The sequence below is a fragment of the Pinus tabuliformis genome, chromosome 3_2 (genome assembly GCF_031772625.1).
Source record: "Pinus tabuliformis cultivar Carrire ecotype Pingquan chromosome 3_2, CPIR1, whole genome shotgun sequence".
NCBI classification, from domain to species: Eukaryota; Viridiplantae; Streptophyta; class Pinopsida; order Pinales; family Pinaceae; genus Pinus; species Pinus tabuliformis.
Window position 1 is genome coordinate 986,666,157 of NC_142302.1, and position 19,146 is coordinate 986,685,302.

Here is a 19,146-nt window from a genome sequence, read left to right on the forward strand (position 1 = left end):
TTTGCAACGTTCTGCTCTGTTTCGACTTCGGCAACTCGGCTCTGCACTTTGTATTCTACCTAAAATAGTAACCATGGGTGGAGATGTTGTTAGACATGAACTGGCTCGACAACATTACTGGAACTTTACCCAAATGCATACCAAATCTTCCTTCAGGCAGGATGGGTGGACTATTTTAGAAGACTTCCAGAATTTGATTTGCAGCAAGTTCTCGAATTTGCATGCAACTTGAGGGAGGGGTATTCTACTGTCCAAGGAGTGAGAATCCCGGTAACAGAAGAAGACATAGCACAAGTTTCGGGGCTTCCAACCAACGGCATTCGCTGGTTCAGCAGGAATCATCTTATCCTCAATGCGCAGCAAGATTTCCTGCTACCTGGGGAGCAGGTGGAAGCAAAAGGCAGGGGTGTTGCGCTTCGGTCATTACCACCACCTTGGCCAAAAGTTGCAGAATTTGTCAAGCACTATTTCACTTGCGAGGGTCGCTACCAGGTATTCTACCAACATGACTTTGTCTTATTAAATCATTTGCAGCATGGTCGTCTAGTAAATATGCCTTATTATCTCCTTGGATGTCTGAAAAATATGGCACATTACACTGCGAATGCTAGGCATCAACTCCTCTGTCTCACGCACCATCATTTGGTCCAACTCTTGATAAATAGAGGCTTCGCCCTGCATAACCCGCCTCCCCTCATTAACCCTCCCCAGCAAACTAAGGAAAATCCTCAGCAAAATGAAGAAAATTCCCAGCAAGAAACTGAAACTTAGCAACCAGCAGCAGGAACACCCCAATTAAGCACTGAAAACCCACTGCAGTCCTCACCCCATGATGAAGCCGAATCGTCCACTCCCATAGTTCACATCCCTACCGATGATTCAGACGAGGATACCCTCATCACTTTCCTTAAAAGGAAAAAGCAACAGAAAACTGCAACCCCGTCAAAAAGAAGAACCAGGGCCTCAGTAAAGGCAACTACTATTTCTGATGATTCCCTGAGTAAAAGTCCTCGCAAGAGGAAAACTACTGTCTCTCCTGGTTCCCTACCTTGGCAACGAACAAGGTTGTTTGCAGCAACTGAGGCCATTCCTCCTATCATTTTAAATCCCCGTATCCCCCATAGCCCTGAACCTTCACCTCCTTCACCCTCAGATGTCGAAATTCAAAGTGTTCACGATTTTGTAACATCATTTTTCTCAACAGAGGCAGCTACTCCACAAGAATCAGTTGCCGACAAATTCAAACCAGACATCCAAATTGATATAGGACATGTGGCTGTTACACAAGAACCAGCCACAGACCCAATAGGTGAAACACAAGAACCACCTATTGGGGAGCAAAAAGAAGACGACATGCATGTGGCTGTTACACAAGAACCAGCCACAAACCCAATAGGTGAAACACAAGAACCACATGTTGGGGAGCAAAAAGAAGACGACCTGCATGTGGCTGTTACACAAAAACCAGCCACGGACCCAATAGGTGCCACACAAGAACCACCTGTTGGGGAGCAAGAAGAAGATGCCCTAGGTGAAACTGATGCACAAACAGACCCAATAGGTGAAACACAAGAACCACCTGTTGGGGACGCACATGATGAGGATAATGCTTAACAACAATTTTCTTTTCCTTTGGAATCTGTAACTGTAGAAGCCCCAGTCGCTCTAGCCTCCCTACAAGAAGAAAATGAGTTCTTAAAATCAGAAATTAAGGCCTATCAGAAAGAATTAGCAATGGCCAGGGAAGCCTATAAAGAAGAACTCAATCTGTACATGTTAGCTCAAGTAGCATCTCAAGCTGAAAAGAGTGTAGAGAAAGAGCAATACAGTGAATACATGTGCAGTGAATGTGGGGATATCTATACTCAGGCAGGATATAAAATAATTGCAGTCCCATTGACTGGAGCCAGCCCTGTTATATTTAAAAAGGAACACCCTATTGTTCCACAAGAACCAGCAGGGTCTTCAAGGATTTTAGAGGAAGAAATGGAACCACCCGGCCTACCCAAGTTATTGATGAACAGAAATCAGAAGAAGAAATGGAACCACCCCGGCCTACCCAAGCTATTGATGAACAGAAATCAGAAGAAGAAGTAGAACCATCCAAGCCTACCCAAGCTATTGATGAACAGAAATCAGAAGAAGAAGTAGAACCACCCCGGCCTACCCAAGTTATTGATGAATAGAAATAAGAAGAAGAAGTAGAACCACCCCGGCCTACCCAAGCTATTGATGAGTAGAAATCAGAGGAAGAAGTAGAACCACCCCGGCCTACCCAAGATATTGATGAGCAGGAACCAGAATCAAAATCTTTTACAACTGTGCATATACAAACTGAACCTCCCTGTGTTAGCGATGCTCATGCACAGACTTCTACTTTTCAAGAATTAAGCAACACGTGGAGAGCAGAATACGAGCTTTCCCAAGGAAAGGCATTTCAACAGCAGAAATCATTATGGTTTAACTATGCCTATAGGAATTGGGAAGCAATGGAACAATCTCGTGCACAGCACAAAGAAAATAAGCAATTAAAAGCCAGATTGTCCCTTATCCTCGATTTGGTCCAACGCTTACTAGCTACAAGAAAGCCTTCTTTTAATTACTTTGTATTCTTGAGAGAACGCTTAGCGTTCCTCCAATTGAAAGCAATAAAGGATGGAAGACCACACCAAGTCTCTACACCACAGCAATTCATTGAAACTTTTGCAGAAGCACCAAACAATGATCAGAATTTGTTGTGCGAACTCTATCTTCACAACGAGGCTATGCCTGAAGATAGAAAGATTAATTTACTTCCTATTTGTGGTGATATTCAAATAAGAGCTTTTATTTCCTTTTTGGCCAACCAATTCACTTGGCAGAATGCTTTCATGTCTACACAACACAATGAGGAGAACTGTCTTCTCTGGATTCGTCCGGAACCACAGAATGCAGCCATCTTCCTCATGGAACATCAACGGAATCTACGAGAGATCGGCATGACCGATCACATTAGGAATCTACAAGCAGCAATCTTGGAAGACTGCCAACATTATGTCAAAGCTAAAGGACCTCTAGCCATAAAAGCAAATGAATTTTTCTGGGAACAGTGTCCCAAAGAAAGAAGGGAATATCATCCCTACAATCCCCTCAATCTACAGGCAACAATCTCAAGGATACCTGCTTATGTAAAATGCATGAGACAATGTGCTGAACGGTGGATTGGTTATTGTTTTCAATTCCCTCTCTTATGGCTTCCTAGAGAACAATACAAGGCTCAATTTACATTGACTAAAAAGGAAGAATTGGCAGCATGGAAAAGCATTCAGAATGCCCAAGGGTTCAGAGACATGGCCGACAACACTTTCTACACTTACTGTATAAGCAATATACACTGTTCAGCCCAGTATTCTGATTCCGATTCAGATTAGGCGTTGCATGCAGACATGCAACATTTTCAGTTGGGGGGATGTTAGGTTCCCATTTTGTCTATTTTTGACTGTATATTTTGCCATTGTATTGCCCTCTTCAACCCTTAAGTGAAAGCCTTTGATAGTGTTTTGGCTTAATCACTCCAAAAGGTACAGAATAACTTTCCTCATTACTACATGTTTAATTATTCAACACGTAATCATGCTATCTTTATAATTATTCCCTGAAGTTGATTAAAGTGTTGACTAATTGCTGAAACTGCCTAACTGGCAGGATCACATTTTGCCGTTGCTGAAACAGTGGAAACAGCGCAAACTGTGAAGCTGAAACAGCAAGAACAACATGAACCTCGATGCTGAAACAACACGAACAGCATGCGCACTTTGAGGAATAGTTGGGATTTGTGTAACAAATCTACATCGGCAAACGAGTCTGACCGATTACTATATTGGTCATAATGATCATGATCCTCATGGCTGTAACAATATTTTGTTATCAAGAACTGACTTTCTTATTTTTGGTACAAAAGGGTTGAATCCAAATGTATGAAAATCTGTTGTAATAGATGTCTCCTCTATAAAGAGGAGACATCTACATTAGAGAAGGGGGACAGAGAAGAGGGAAACATATTGTAACACACAACTTGTAGTGAAGGAATGAAACTGAATTTCTTTTTGTAATATGATTTATTGGCAGATGAATACAATTCTGTTGTGAGTATTTTATTTGATTCCTGTGTTCTGGGGAATCTTGTGAGAAGGACAGGGCCCACCTTCATCACAAGATTCACCCATCTTCTTTCTGTTGTGTGGTGTGTGTGTGATTTTTGTTTATATTACAGTTACTGCTTCTAATGATATTTACTTTTGCTGAAACTCTGTTTTCCTTTTAGCTGATTGATGTTGCATATGAGTGCCTCACCGGTGATTAGGATTTACAGAGTGTATGTGTGAACTGGATAACAGAGGCAGGTGCTGAAGGTCCTTACTCTGAGGATAGGGTCCTGATCCTTTGTTGCAGAACAACCATCACTTCCTTTTGCAAATTTGTTTCCTTTAAGTTATTTGTTCTTACTTCATTTTTTGCAATAGGCTGTAACTACTGTAACACAGAGTAGGGATTTCATAAGATAGTAGACTGTTTATACTACAGCTTTTAATACCATTAAGATTGAGTACATACAGTACGTAGTCACCTTTGGAATAATCAGACTTTCTCGGGTTGATAATTAATGTGGCACTCGACTGTTTTATTATTAAACAGTTAAAGTGACCAACAAAACCGAGGTAATTAAATCAAGAATAAAACTTGGGTTAAGGGGATCATAGGAAGAAATAAAACATTTAACCTTAAAATCTCTACCCTTCCCATGTTGGAAAATATTAGGTAGATAATGTAACTTAATTAGGTAAAAATGGGAAAGAGGGACATAAATGTAAGTATAAATATTAATCCTAAAATAGTTAAACCTAATTAAGAGAAGAGGGTGGTGAATTAAAATAAGATTAATAAATTAAATTTTAGAGAAATTTAGAGAACCTCCATGCGGAAACAACCAACATAAGAATATCCATCTAAGAGGAAACTTGAGTTAGATTAGGGAGTAGATAGGGGATCAAATCTATGACTTATCAATTGACTTTAGTAACAAACACAAATTAAGGAGTAAAAAAGGAGGATCAAGAGACAACTAGGAGTTGAAATAGGAATCTTGTTGAGATGAAGAAAAATATTATTTTTAAATTACAATTTAAGTAAATAATTTTGGAGATCCTTGATGAGAGAGTGACACATGGGTGGGTGAATAATCAAACTATTGGATTAACAAAAATAATTAATTATGCATGAAATTACAAGTGTCACCTATGAGGAATCCTATAAAAGAAGGGGCATGCCATGGGAGAAATGACTTTTTTAACCCTATTGTTGGATGTATGAGACTATGTTAGAGTAGTGACTACTAACTATAGTGAGTTTGGTGAGGTAGAGGACTTTAGAGAGGGGACTTTTGAGCCAAAGAGTGCTCTCCTCTACCAACTAATATATTTCCTCCATTGTACAACCCCATTGCAATTCAGGGGTCCGCAGGGAAGGAGGGTACCCAAGGAGTAGGCTGGGAGGTCAACTGGTGGGTCACTGCATTCGGATTACACATGTCGACATTCACACTTGGAGGTGATCGACAACAAAGGAAGGCAAGTAGCGGCAAGTCAAGTTTGAATCTCATCTCCTGGTGAACGGTACCTATGTTGTTATAATATTCTTTTATATGACTTCATCATGGCTTTAGTTAATAACAATTAGATGATATTTTCAATGAAGTGAAATTCAAGGATGTTTTATATAGTGCTTAATAATTTTTGAGTTCCCAATGTTATTTTCTTATGGTTGTATTTTTACTTTTTTTTTTTTTTTTTTTTTTTTTTAGGGCTGGTCCCTACATGTTGCAATCCTTGATAAGGAGGATTATCGAAAGAAAATGTTGGATCATCTGTATAATAGCGGAAGCTACAAAAATCTTAACAAGAATCCATTGAAGAGGATCTCCAGAGCGGTTACACTAGCTATAAAGTCCAGTAGAGTTGTTCGCTCCTTTAGCCACAAGCTTATCAAAATTAGCCCTATCACTCCTAGGATCGATGGGCTTCCAAAGATCCATAAGGAGGGGCCCCCCATTAGACCCATTATCAAAACCATAGGAGGGCCAACCTATCTTCTAGCTAAATATTTAGCCATGAAGCTTAAGCCCCTCGTTGGCCTTACGAAGTCCTATGTCAAAGACTCCTTGTCATTTGTCAATGAGTTAAGGGACATGAAGTTTGATCCTGGAGACAATCTTGTCAGTTTCAATGTAGTTTCCATTTACACCAATATCCCCATTAAGGAAGCCATTGAGGTCATATATTGTCTCACTGATCCCAACATTGCTAAATTAGTGGAGATCTGCCTTACTTCTACTTTTTTCTACTTTGAAGGGGAGTTCTATGAACAAACCTGTGGTGTGGCCATGGGCTCCCCCCTATCCCCTATTGTAGCTAATTTTTTTATGGAAGACTTTGAATCCAAAGCTTTGGCCTCAGCTCAATTTAAGCCTAGGCTTTGGAAGAGATTTGTGGATGACACCTGCACCATTTGGCCGCACGATCTTGAAAAGTTAGATCCCTTTTTCCAATATCTCAGTTGTCAATCTAATTCCATAAATTTTACCATGGAGCAGGAAGTTAATGGTTGCCTACCTTTCCTTGATGTCCTCATTTCGAGGAAGGATGATGGCTCTTTCTCCCACCAGGTGTTTCGAAAGAAGACTCATACTGAGTAGTATCTTCATGCCAAGTCTCATCATTTCCCTACTCAAAAGCTAGGTGTTCTCAACATGTTAACTATTCGTGCCCTGAGAATTTCTGATGAAGACCACCTCTCTAAAGAGAAAACCCATCTCCTTAATGTTTTTGTTAATAATGGATATAGTAGGCAACAAGGTCTTAAAGCTTTCCTCAAAGCTAGCAAAGGTCCTAAGGTTAAGAAAGACCCTAATGATCATATTTCAGGGGTGCATTTCCCTTTCATCCAAGGGACCACAGACAATATTGTGAGAATCCTGAGAAGGCATAATGTTTCCTCAACCTTTAAAGCCCTCAACACCATTAGAATTTCCTTGAAATCTATTAAAAACCCAGTGGACCCCATGGATACGAAAGGTGTTTATGTTATCCTATTTTCTGATGGAACCTCATACATTGGTGAAACTTTCTGGTCTATAAATTATAGGATTAAGGAACATGTAGTCGACAGTAAGCATGGGAGGACTCGCTCTTCAGCTTTCGCTGAACATGCTGAGAAGACAAAGCATCATATATACATTGAGAAGGCTAAGGTTACTGCGAAGATTTCTCATTTTCATCATCATAAGTTTAGGGAAGACATTGAAATTGAAAGGAAGTCGAGTAATCTAAACAGGGATGATGGATGAAAAATTAGCAGTTGTTGGATCCCTGCCCTTCCTCTTAGTTTTTCTTCCTTCTTGATCTAGTTGTTGTGTCAATTTTCTTGATTTCCCTTTTTATTTCCTTGATTTTGGTTTCTTCTAATTTCTCCCCCTTAAGTTTATTGGTTCCTCTTTGTTTCCCTTTGTCGATTTATTTCCCCCTTTTTATATTTTATATTTTTACATATTTTATTTTTGTTATTTATTTTTTACCTTTGACTTTGGTAGTTTTTAATCTCTTATTTATTAAGTTTTGAAATAAGAATAATATTTCTGGTTATTTTATTAATGCTTCCTTGACCTCATTTTATGGAAGAGATTATAATATCTCATTCATATATATATATAGATATAATCATAAAAGGAAAATTAATTTTCTCCTAATTTTTAGCCTAGTCAAAAGTTCTTTTGGAATCTATGATTATAATTTATGTATTTATTCATTTATATTAGAATTTGAAGATTAATTTTCTTAGTTTAGTCAAATTACTTTTTAAATTTAGTTGAGAAAGAAAAAAATATTAATATTTATTTATATATGTTTGACTTAATTTCATATATATATATATATATATATATATTCATTTTCTTAGTTTAGTCAAAATCTTTTTCAAATTTAGTTGAAAAAGACAAATAATATTAATATTTATTTATATATGTTTGACATAATTTCATATATTTATTCATTTGTATTACAATTAGAAGATTAATTTTTTTAGTCAAAATCTTTTTCAAATTTAGTTGAAAAAGAAAAATAATATTAATATTTATTTATATATGTTTGACTTAATTTAAATTATGGAAAAAAAAAATAATTCTTCACTTATTTTTTTTGAACCAATCGTCGTTTCATTATAGTCTTCGTGATGATGGGTCTATCTATTTAACTTGTTGTCATGATTTGATTCTTCATCTTTCCTTCACGATGAACCACACTGGTTGGTTCGAAACGTGACGACAAATATTTCTTGATGTGATTAGTACTGGATTTTTTTCTTCTTATAACTCTAGATTTATCAAGGGCGAGAAAGATCAAATCTCTAGAGGTGCAAAAATATTTTTTGATGCAAAATTTGAGAAAAGGTTTGTAGCTAGAGAGATTTCATCCTTCTAGGAGCATGATAGATCCAGAGTTAAGATGGATCTAGAATGGGTTAATTATTAATAATTAATAGTTTATTATTATTATTATTATTATTATTATTATTATTTTGATACAGTGGAATCGGCAATAGGGGCAACCTCGGGACTCGCATTACACGAGGTCGATTCTGACTGCTACCTCTATAACCACTGGGAGCATGCGCTTGCCTCTCTCCACAGCTCCAAGTTAGTCTGGGGGATTTCAACTCGTGACCTTTAGTACGGAGCCCGCCTTTCTAACGAACTTCACCGCATTGTAATTACCAACTCGCCTACCCCGTGGGGCTATATATATATATATATATATATATATATATATATATATATATAGATATATATATATATATATATAGATATATATATATATATATATATATATATATATATATATATATATATATATATATATATATAACTTCTATTTTTATGTAATTTCATTGAGTCAAAGTGTTTATATGTGTGTGTGTGTAATTTGACCAAGTCAAAATGTTTAGATAACATGACATAACATGACATTACATCTCTTCCATATTGGCGTCGATAGTGTTCAAATAAAATATATATATATATATATATATATATATATATATGTGAGATGATTTTGGGCATGTGGTATTGATAAGTAGTGGTATTGTAATAAAGCCCATTTACAACTTAATAATATCTATGATAAAGTGGGGGTGAATATCCATGGCTAAAAATCTTGTTATAGTGTATGTATTAAGTTTTTATGTGCTCATTAATGATATTTAAATATGGTTATAAAATTATTGTTTTAACTTATATTGTAAAATGGATCTTAATTAATAGCTACTATATATCTTATATATTTTAATGTGATAAGGGGTTTAGATATAGTTTAAATGTAATTATATATATTTTTTCTTTTAGATTTAATTAAAACAATGTTATAAAATTAAATTCAAATAAAATATTTATAAAATATTTTGATTGTAAAATGAGAGATGGTTTTTGGGCATGTTGTATTGATGAGCCACACTATTAGCCCATGGTATGGTATTGTAATAAAACCTATTTACAAGTTAATAATATCTCTAGTAAAGTGGGCATCAATATCCATGGTTAAAAATATTATTATATTGTAAACATATTGAAAGTATTAAAGATTTTACATGTTTATTAATTAAATTCAAATATCATTATGGAATCATTATTTTAATTTATAAGGTAAAATCAATTTAAGCTTATAACAAATTGAATTTTATTATTTTATTACTTTTAACTTTTTAAGGACACTACAACATATCTCTCTGTATTGTGCTCTATATTACTTTTAACCTTTTATTATTATTCAATTGAGTTGACATGTAAATTTTTACAAATCTTTTACCTCTTATAAATTGAACGATATTTAAAAATATTTACTTTCTTATATTATATCCACATATCTCCTCTATACTTTGTTGTGATGTGAAGTTACTAGTTTAAAACTCTCTCTACATATATTTTAAGACAAATTAATAATTTGATGTTATCATGTCTTTATATTTACATTTAATAATCAATATTTTATTAGTCAATTAGATTTAGGTAGTTAGGAAAATGATGTTTACATTTAATAATCAATATTTTATTAGTCAATTAGATTTAGGTAGTTAGGGAAATGATGAGTCTCATTGAAACTTAATTTTCATAAATAACCTAATGAATTGTAATTTAATAGAAAAAATTCAGTGAAAATTACATATAACATATGATGATATCGTCACACTTCAAGCCTTAATATAATAATTAAAATTTATATATTTTACAATTTGCTAAAATAATCTAATATAATTTTAATTTTAATTAATAAAAAAATTTATTTAAATTATATTAATTATGTTAATATTAAATTTATATATATAAATTTAATATTTTAATAAATTATTAAAAAGACTATTAATTTAAATAATATGATGGGGAATTTGAAATAATTTTGAAATATTTTTGGATTAATTTCAATATAAATTTTGTTATATTTTAATATCATTTATGTAATTATATTAATTAATAATTATAATTTTTAATTTTTTTTTTTAACTTTTACTTTTATGTAATTTTATTGAGTCAAAGTGTTTATATATGTGTGTAATTTGGCTAAGTCAAAATGTCTAGATAGCACGACATAACATGACATTACATCACCCTGATGCGGGTGACACACTTTGATATTAATGAAAACATTGAAGACCGGCGGCGAGAGGACGGGCCACTTGGCTGATGGCGCCCCTCCCCATACCACCCCGAGACGCCCTCTTGACACACTACATGCAAAATTTAATGCAGGTCTGAATCGGAAAAACGCCATTAACTGTTTGGATATGGAGGTACCTCAGCTCAATGCCTCTCCTTCTCCCCTACTCCATTGCAACTGCTTGCCTCATGCCTATGAACCCAGCTCTCGCACTATAACTAGGCGTCGTTGTTGGTTAGTTTACTGTGTTGATTTTGGAGATGGGTTTCACCATTCCCATTCTGGTTTCTGCTATCTAACCTTTGCACAGACTGAACCTGCTCCCAATCACAATCCCTCTGTTAGCACTCCCTCTGTCATCGTTCCTTCTGTTACAGCTCCCTCTAAGCACTTAGCCAGAGATACCAGCATGGTGAGACATCGTATGAGAAGTCGAAGAGGCGGAACTCGGGGAGGCATTTCTCGCCCTCAGATTGATCCGCACCCTGAGCCCGTTGCCTCCTCTCCTTCCCCTGAATTGCTTAATCCCCAGAGAAATGGTGCAGGTAGATATCCTAGTACAAGAAGTGGGCGGGGTCATGCTAGGTCTTCAGGTGCAATTCATGGTGATTTTCACTCTGCTAATTTTCTTTTGCCCCTTCATCCCGCTCCCCACCCAGCCCAATTCAGGTTTTGTAGCACCCTGAACAGGGTTGTTATTATAGCTACTAACTCCATCCTCTTCACTGAAGACAATGAACAGACTGCCTCTTAGGTGGAAAATTTAGACTTGCGACAAGAGGATGCCCACAGACACATCAATTGCAGAGATACAGGAAAGAACATGATGGATGAAGCTTTCTTTGCTCTGCATGGCAAGAACCTGGCAGTCAGCATGGTGGTGGCAGTCAGCGTGGTGATGGTAGTTAGCATGGTGATGGGGGTAGCTCTGCAGCCACGCGCCCCTCAGGTGAAACTGGTCACGACGGGTCAGCTTTGTAGGTGGTAACTGGCAGGCTTGGCAACGCCCAACCGAAGGATGAGGCACATGGTGGTGGTGGGGAGCCACACGGCAGCGTGTCAAGGGATGAGGCGGATAATTAGGCATGCCCAATTGTTGAGGAACCTATCCCGAATGATTTCAATTAGGTTGACGTCGCTGCCAGGTGTCTGGACGTGGCTGCTAGGTGTTTGGACGTGGCTGCCAGGTGTCTTCTGTCTGGTCTTTTTGTTTTTGTTAGCATCTGTTGGAATCAGGTTTCTTGTCTGGATATTATGTCATGGCAAAACCGCACTGTTTCTTTTGTGGATTCTGGTCTTAAGAACTGATACCATTTTTGGTTTTTTTGCTTTCTGTGGACTGGTTTCCCCAATGTTGGGGCAGTCCAGATTTTTGCTGAAACACTATGTTAAACTTTGTTGAGGCTTTGTCCTCTCTGTACATTTTTGTGCATATTAATAGATTATCTTAACTTAGAAAAAAAAAATGACATTACATCTCTTCCATATTGGCCTCGATAGTGTTCAAAGCAAGATATATATATATATATATATATATATATATATATATATATATATATGACAGATGATTTTTGGGCATGTGGTATTGATAAGCAGTGGTATTGTAATAAAACCCATTCACAACTTAATAATATCTATGATAAAGTAGGGGTGAATATCCATGGCTAAAAATCTTATTATATTGTATGTATTAAGTTTTTATGTGCTCATTAATGAAATTTAAATATGGTTATAAAATTATTGTTTTAACTTATATGGTAAAATGGATCTTAATTAATAGCTACTATATATATCTTATATATTTTAATGTGATAAGGGGTTTAGATATAGTTTAAATGTAATTATATATTTTTTTCTTTTAGATTTAATTAAAACAATGTTATAAAATTAAATTCAAATAAAATATTTATAAAATATTTTGATTGTAAAATGAGAGATGGTTTTTGGCCATGTTGTATTGATGAGCCACACTATTAGCCCATGGTATTGTAATAAAGCCTATTCGCAAGTTAATAATATCTCTAGAAAAGTGGGCATGAATATCCATGGTTAAAAATATTATTATATTGTAAGCTTATTGTAAGTATTAAAGATTTTACATGTTTATTAATTAAATTTAAATATCGTTATGAAATCATTATTTTAATTTATAAGGTAAAATCAATTTAAGCTTATAACAAATTGAATTTTATTATTTTATTACTTTTAACTTTTTAAGAACACTACAACATATCTCTTTGTATTGTGCTCTATATTACTTTTAACCTTTTATTATTATTCAATTGAGTTGACATGTAAATTTTTACAAATCTTTTACCTCTTATAAATTGAATGATATCTAAAAATATTTACTTTCTTATATTATATCTACATATCTCCCCTATATTGTGTTGTGATGTGAAGTTACTGGTTTAAAACTCTCTCTACATATATTTTAAGACCTATTAATAATTTTATATTATCATGTCTTTATATTTACATTTAATAATCAATATTTTATTAGTCAATTAGATTTGGGTGGTTAGGGAAATGATGAGTCCCATTAAAATTTAATTTTCATAAATAACCTAATGAATTGTAATTTAATAGAAAAAAATCATAATTTCCAGTGAAAATTACATATAACATATGATGATATTGTCACACTTCAAGCCTTAATATAATAATTAAAATTTATATATTTTATAATTTGTTAAAATAATCTAATATAAATTTAATTTTAATTAATAAAAAAATTATTTAAACTATATTAATTATGTTGACATTAAATTAAATTATGTTAACATTTGGGGTTAAACGCCTAGCAAATGGGAAAGCTAAGGACATCGAAGGTTACAAGGCAGAAATCTTAAAAATTGGTGGTCCTATCCTCATCCCCCACATCCACAAGCTTTTCAATTAAGTAGTCAAGCAAGGGTTCCCTAAGCCATGGACTGAGAGCCTCATTATCCCTATTTTTAAAAGTGGGGATACAAATAACCCCTCTAATTATCGGACCATTATGATCAACCCTCTCTTAGCCAAGCTATATGGTACTATTTTGGAAAAGAAGTTGAGCATATGGCTTGAAAGTGAAGGTAAGCGGGGTAAAGGCCAAGCGGGTTTTAGAAGGCATCACTCAACAACAAACCACCTCGTTACACTTAGGATCATTGTGGAGGATTGTCGTAATGACAAATCCAATCTCTTTTGTTGCTTTGTGGACTTTAGAAAGGCTTTCGATACGGTTCCTAGAAATAACCCTTGGAATAGATTAGAAGAGCTGAAGGTTCCTTTCAAGTTGAGAGCTGCCGCTATAAGATTATACGAGAATGTAATTGCCAAGCTAAAAAGCAATGAGGGGTGGTCGAAAAATATTAAATGTAATATTGGAGTTAAACAAGGTTTCCCCCTCTCCCCTACCCTATTTTGCATTTACATCGACAAGCTTGAAGGGTATTTCGAGGAAGTAGGTTGTGTTTGCACGATCTTAGCTGGGATAGTCATCATCCTTCTCTTCTATGCTGACGATATTGTTCTTCTCACAAGGTGCCCATCTGATCTTGATAAGCAACTTAGGCTTCTTAAGGATTTCTGCTCTATCATGGGTATGACTGTTAACACTAACAAAACAAAAGTTATGATTATCAAATCTAAGAAGGACACATACGCTAATTTTATGTATGACAATAATAACTTGGAGGAAGTGTATTCTTACAAGTACCTAGGAATTGATATTCATCACAAGCTCAACTGGAACTATAGCAATGAGAAAAGGATTAATGGGCGGTGGAAAGCTTATTTTGGTCTTGAAAATAATTGTAAAATGACAAACCTCATAATGTGGGATAAAAAGAAGTTCCTCTTTGAAACTTTAGTCACTCCTGTTATCTTATATGGATGTGAGGTCTGGGGTTGCAGCATCTCTAGAGAATCCTGGAGAAATATTGAGCAAATCCAGAAGCGTTTTATAATATATAACTTGAAAATTAAAAGCAATACACCCTATCCCATTCTCCTTATAGAAGTAGGTCTTCCCCCTGTCGAGAGCCTCGCTATGACTAGGCTTCTGTTGTACAAGCACAAACTCAATAACATAGGAGATCATAGACTTCCTAAGCTAGCTTTAAATTCCAGCCAAAACCACCTAAGGCTCAAGCAAGGGTGGTTATAAAGACACAAGAGCCTGGTTAAACCTTTGGGAGATCAACGAGAATGACGCATTGCAAAACATTAATAACATTAAAATTATTGTTACTTCTAAGTTCAAAGAAAAAATGTGTTGTGAGAAAGATTTAGCAGCTAAAAGAAAATTAAGTTATTATAAGAAGGTCATCAACCCCACCCTAGAAGTTCAAAAGTATCTCTCTATCTTAACTAGCTCAAAGAAGAAAATTAATATAGTGAAGATTAGAACGAACTCACATGAGCTCCATAGTGAAACAGGTCATTGGGCAGTTCCTAAAACACCATGGATGGAAAACATCTGCCATCTTTGTGAGAATAGGAACATTGAGGATGAAAACCACTTCCTCTTAGAGTGCCACGCATACAACCACATTAGATCTTAGTTTCATAATCTTTGTTGCAATACTGACCTTCCTAGCCTTTTACGATGTCAAAATTATAGTGAGTTCAGGAGGCTTCTCTCCAAGATTTTTGAGCATAGGAATAAAATTCTTAAATCAAACTAAACAATTTGTTTCTTTAGGTCCGATAGACCAAAGTTTGGTCTCAGTGGACATTAACCACCATCATCATCATCATATATAAATATATAAATTAAATATTTTAATAAATTATTAAAAATACTATTAATTTAAATAATATGATAGGGAATTTTGAAATAATTTTGAACTATTTTTAGATTAATTTCAATATAAATTTTGTTATATTTTAACATAATTTATGTAATATTAAAATAAAATTTAATAAATATATATATTTTATATTATATTTTAATATAATTTATATTATATTAAAATAGTATTTGATGATGATGATGGTGGTGGTTAACGTCCACTGAGACCAAATTGGTCTATCGGACCTATAATTTCTTAATTTCTAATTCTCTAGCTCCTTGTCTTTCTTGGCGAGATTGGTGATGTAGCTTTCTTTTTCTTCTCTACGGTTTTCCAACTTCCTTTATCTTGCATCTCCCTCATCTCTTCTGGTTCTTGGGACATTGGTGTCTTAGCTTCGCGATCTATTGTGTTCGTCCTTTTGGAGATAGTCGGAGAAGAAGTTTGGTCTAGGAGATCTGCTTCGCTGTTAAATGAAGATTTATTTTGCACGTTATTCGAAACCTCATAACTGTCAATGCTTGAGGGGTTGTTGAGTTCACATTTTTGTTGTTGGGTGGGGCTTTCCCCCTGCTTGTCTTGAGAGTTGTTTCTATCTTGCCCGATTTCTTGTAATTCAGAGTTTTCTGAGTATTCTTCTTGGATGACAGTGTAGTGTTCTTTTTGTGCTCCTTCCCACCATGTAGATCTGTGGTGATTTTTTCTAGTAAAATTTTTCTGGGAGGCTTTTGGGCAATTTTTGGCTAGGTGGCCTGTCTCAAAGCAAGATCGACATCTGAAGAGGACACTTTCATAATCGAGTTTCTGGTTCCACACATAGTCTTTACTTGTTAGGTGTATTTCTGCTGGGAATCCGGCGCTGAAGTCCATTTCTACACAGATGCATGCATACGTGGTTCTGGGATATTCCTCTGTTTCTGGGCACCTGCAGTAAAATTTCCCAATTGCATTTCCAATGGCTTCTAGCGAAGAGAAATTCCAGAGATGCAACGGTAGATTTGGCAATCTCACCCAAACTAGTGCTGAGGTTATGACTATTGTTGAGGGATCGAAAGATGGGTTCCATGGCCTCATGAATAGGCCTGATTTATCCCAGAACCAAGGGCCAGAATCTAGAATACATTGTCTGCTTTCACGATTTTCAAAATCTACTATAAAGAAACCCCTAGCACAGGGGTAGATATTAATTGCATCAGGAATTAGAGGCTTCTATACCTCCGAGATCCAACTGTGGAGAGCTATCAGCCGCGGCCAAAAACCATTGAATCGACATATTATGGCACTTTCAGAAAACTTCAAAGCCTCATCGAGTGAAGCCTGAACCACCTAGACAGTGGGAGCTGGGGCTTCACTGACGATATAAGCTTACCTAAACCCATTTATTAATACTTTAAATATATTTATATATATATGAAATTACAATTGCAATGTATAAATACGTAATAAACATCCAATACAATATATTAATTAAGTATAGGGTTACATCAGTATACAGTGAAATTTTCGTATTGCATATCATTCTCGTACTTGTCCAAAGTGGGGGGATGAAGGGGTTGGTGAATCAACTCTCTACCATCTCTTTTACTATTATTAAAAAATTAATGTTTTAAATATATGTTTTTGACTTTTCATTTAAATATTTGTTATATTGTTAGAAATATCTCGATCAAATTACTTGTTATATTGATGGAAATATCTGTATAAAGCTACATATTTTGTTTTATATATTTTTTAAATTATTAATAGATATATTGCATGGATTTTGAATTTTATATATTTATACCTAAAACGTTTATTAATAATATGGGGATGAAAGTTAATATTTTGTTACATATATATTTTTAAATTATTAATATATATCGTATAGATTTTGAATTATATATATATTTCAATTTATAATAATATGGGATGAAAGTTATCTATTTTGTTATATATATTTTTAAATTATTAATATTTATTCTATAGAGTTTGAAGTATATATATATATATATATATATAAAAGTTTATATATTAGTTTATATAGTAAAAATAATTATGATTTAAAATTTGTAAAGTTATGAAAAATTTTGTTAATGGTTTATAGTTTGTTAAATTTTAAATTTATAGTAAAAAAATAAGATAAAATCAGTAAAGTTAAGGAGGTGGTGGAAGTATAGAGAATTGATTAACCACAAATTCATTTGATTTTATAGTTTCTACTAATATATATGTATATAAATGTATTATTGTTGAAATGATTTTTTTTTTTTTTTTTTTTTTGCATTTATCATGTTTTAGGTTTAAAAAATATCACTTTTAAAAGTTGTTTATATTAGTATTTTATTTTTTATCTTTTAAATTATAATTCATAGATAAGTTATAGTAGAGCTGACAATGAAAGCACGTCAAAAGTTTGTCTCAAAAGTTTTAGAGAAAAATCCAAAAAGAGAACATCTTCCAACATATAGCTCTACATCATGACTAGTTCATAATACAAAATATAACTCTACGTCGTGACTAGTTCATAATACAAAACATCCCAAAAGAACTTAGTGGTGTAGATTCTAAAAAATAAACCTATCATTCTAAGTACTTTGTAAAACATAAAAATCTAACAAAATGAATGTCAAGTGACTTTTTCTTCGAATGCTTCCTTGGTTAGACCTAAATCCTACTTGACTAGTTCCACATTCGGGAGATGATGTACTATTTACTTTTTCCTTGGTATGCCGCAATTCAAGTTGATAAGTCACACTTGATTAGATGCTCCAAATTGCTCACCCTTAGTCAAATTAACCACCATATTTTAGAGTAGGTTACATTCTACCTCAAGAACATTGATATGACATTTCTATTGCACTAGGGTTCCAATAATTATTGTTGTTTTCTAAGTAACATGTTGATAATGCTCATGAATTTCTATAATGCACACATTATCTCTTGAAGCTCCTTGTAATCCAGTTAAGAAATGAAACAATCCAAGTCCTTGTGTAAATTCAAAAACTCAAAACCATCTACAATGCAAAGCCTTTTATATGATATCTTGTCTCTCAGTACTGAGTGTAAGTATACACTTAGTTTAGGATAGTCACAAAAAGCACCACCTAGATAAATGTTGAGTAGGGGTCTCTAAGAGGACAGCATAGAGTTTAAGTTTGAACTATCTAAGAACTAAAACATAGAAGACCATGAAAAAAAAACCACCCAAAACACCAAGAAAACTTAGTCATTACCCGAAAAACTCCAATTCAATCTTGATAAGGGATGAAATTGAAATATGGTTCAATTGAATAGGCAGATTCTCCATAAAGTAATAGGAAACTATTCAAGAAAAAACACAATACCTAGAGGATGAAACTAGAACAAATACTAATTTTCTAGAAATGTAACTTGGGACAAATTCATTAATTATCAATTCTTCAAAAAGAACAAGAAACGAGGGTGGTAGCATGCCAGTGGTATAAATGAGAAGTAAAACCACACTCACAGGACAAACACAATTATTAGAATATACTATATTGAATTTTGAACTTGTAGACCAAAAGCTAGGCACAAGAAAGTCGAGCCAGAAAGCCATAATCCAACAATGGTAATATGAGAATTACAAATCACAAATTCAAAAACATGTGAGGTATGTTGTTGAGGCATAT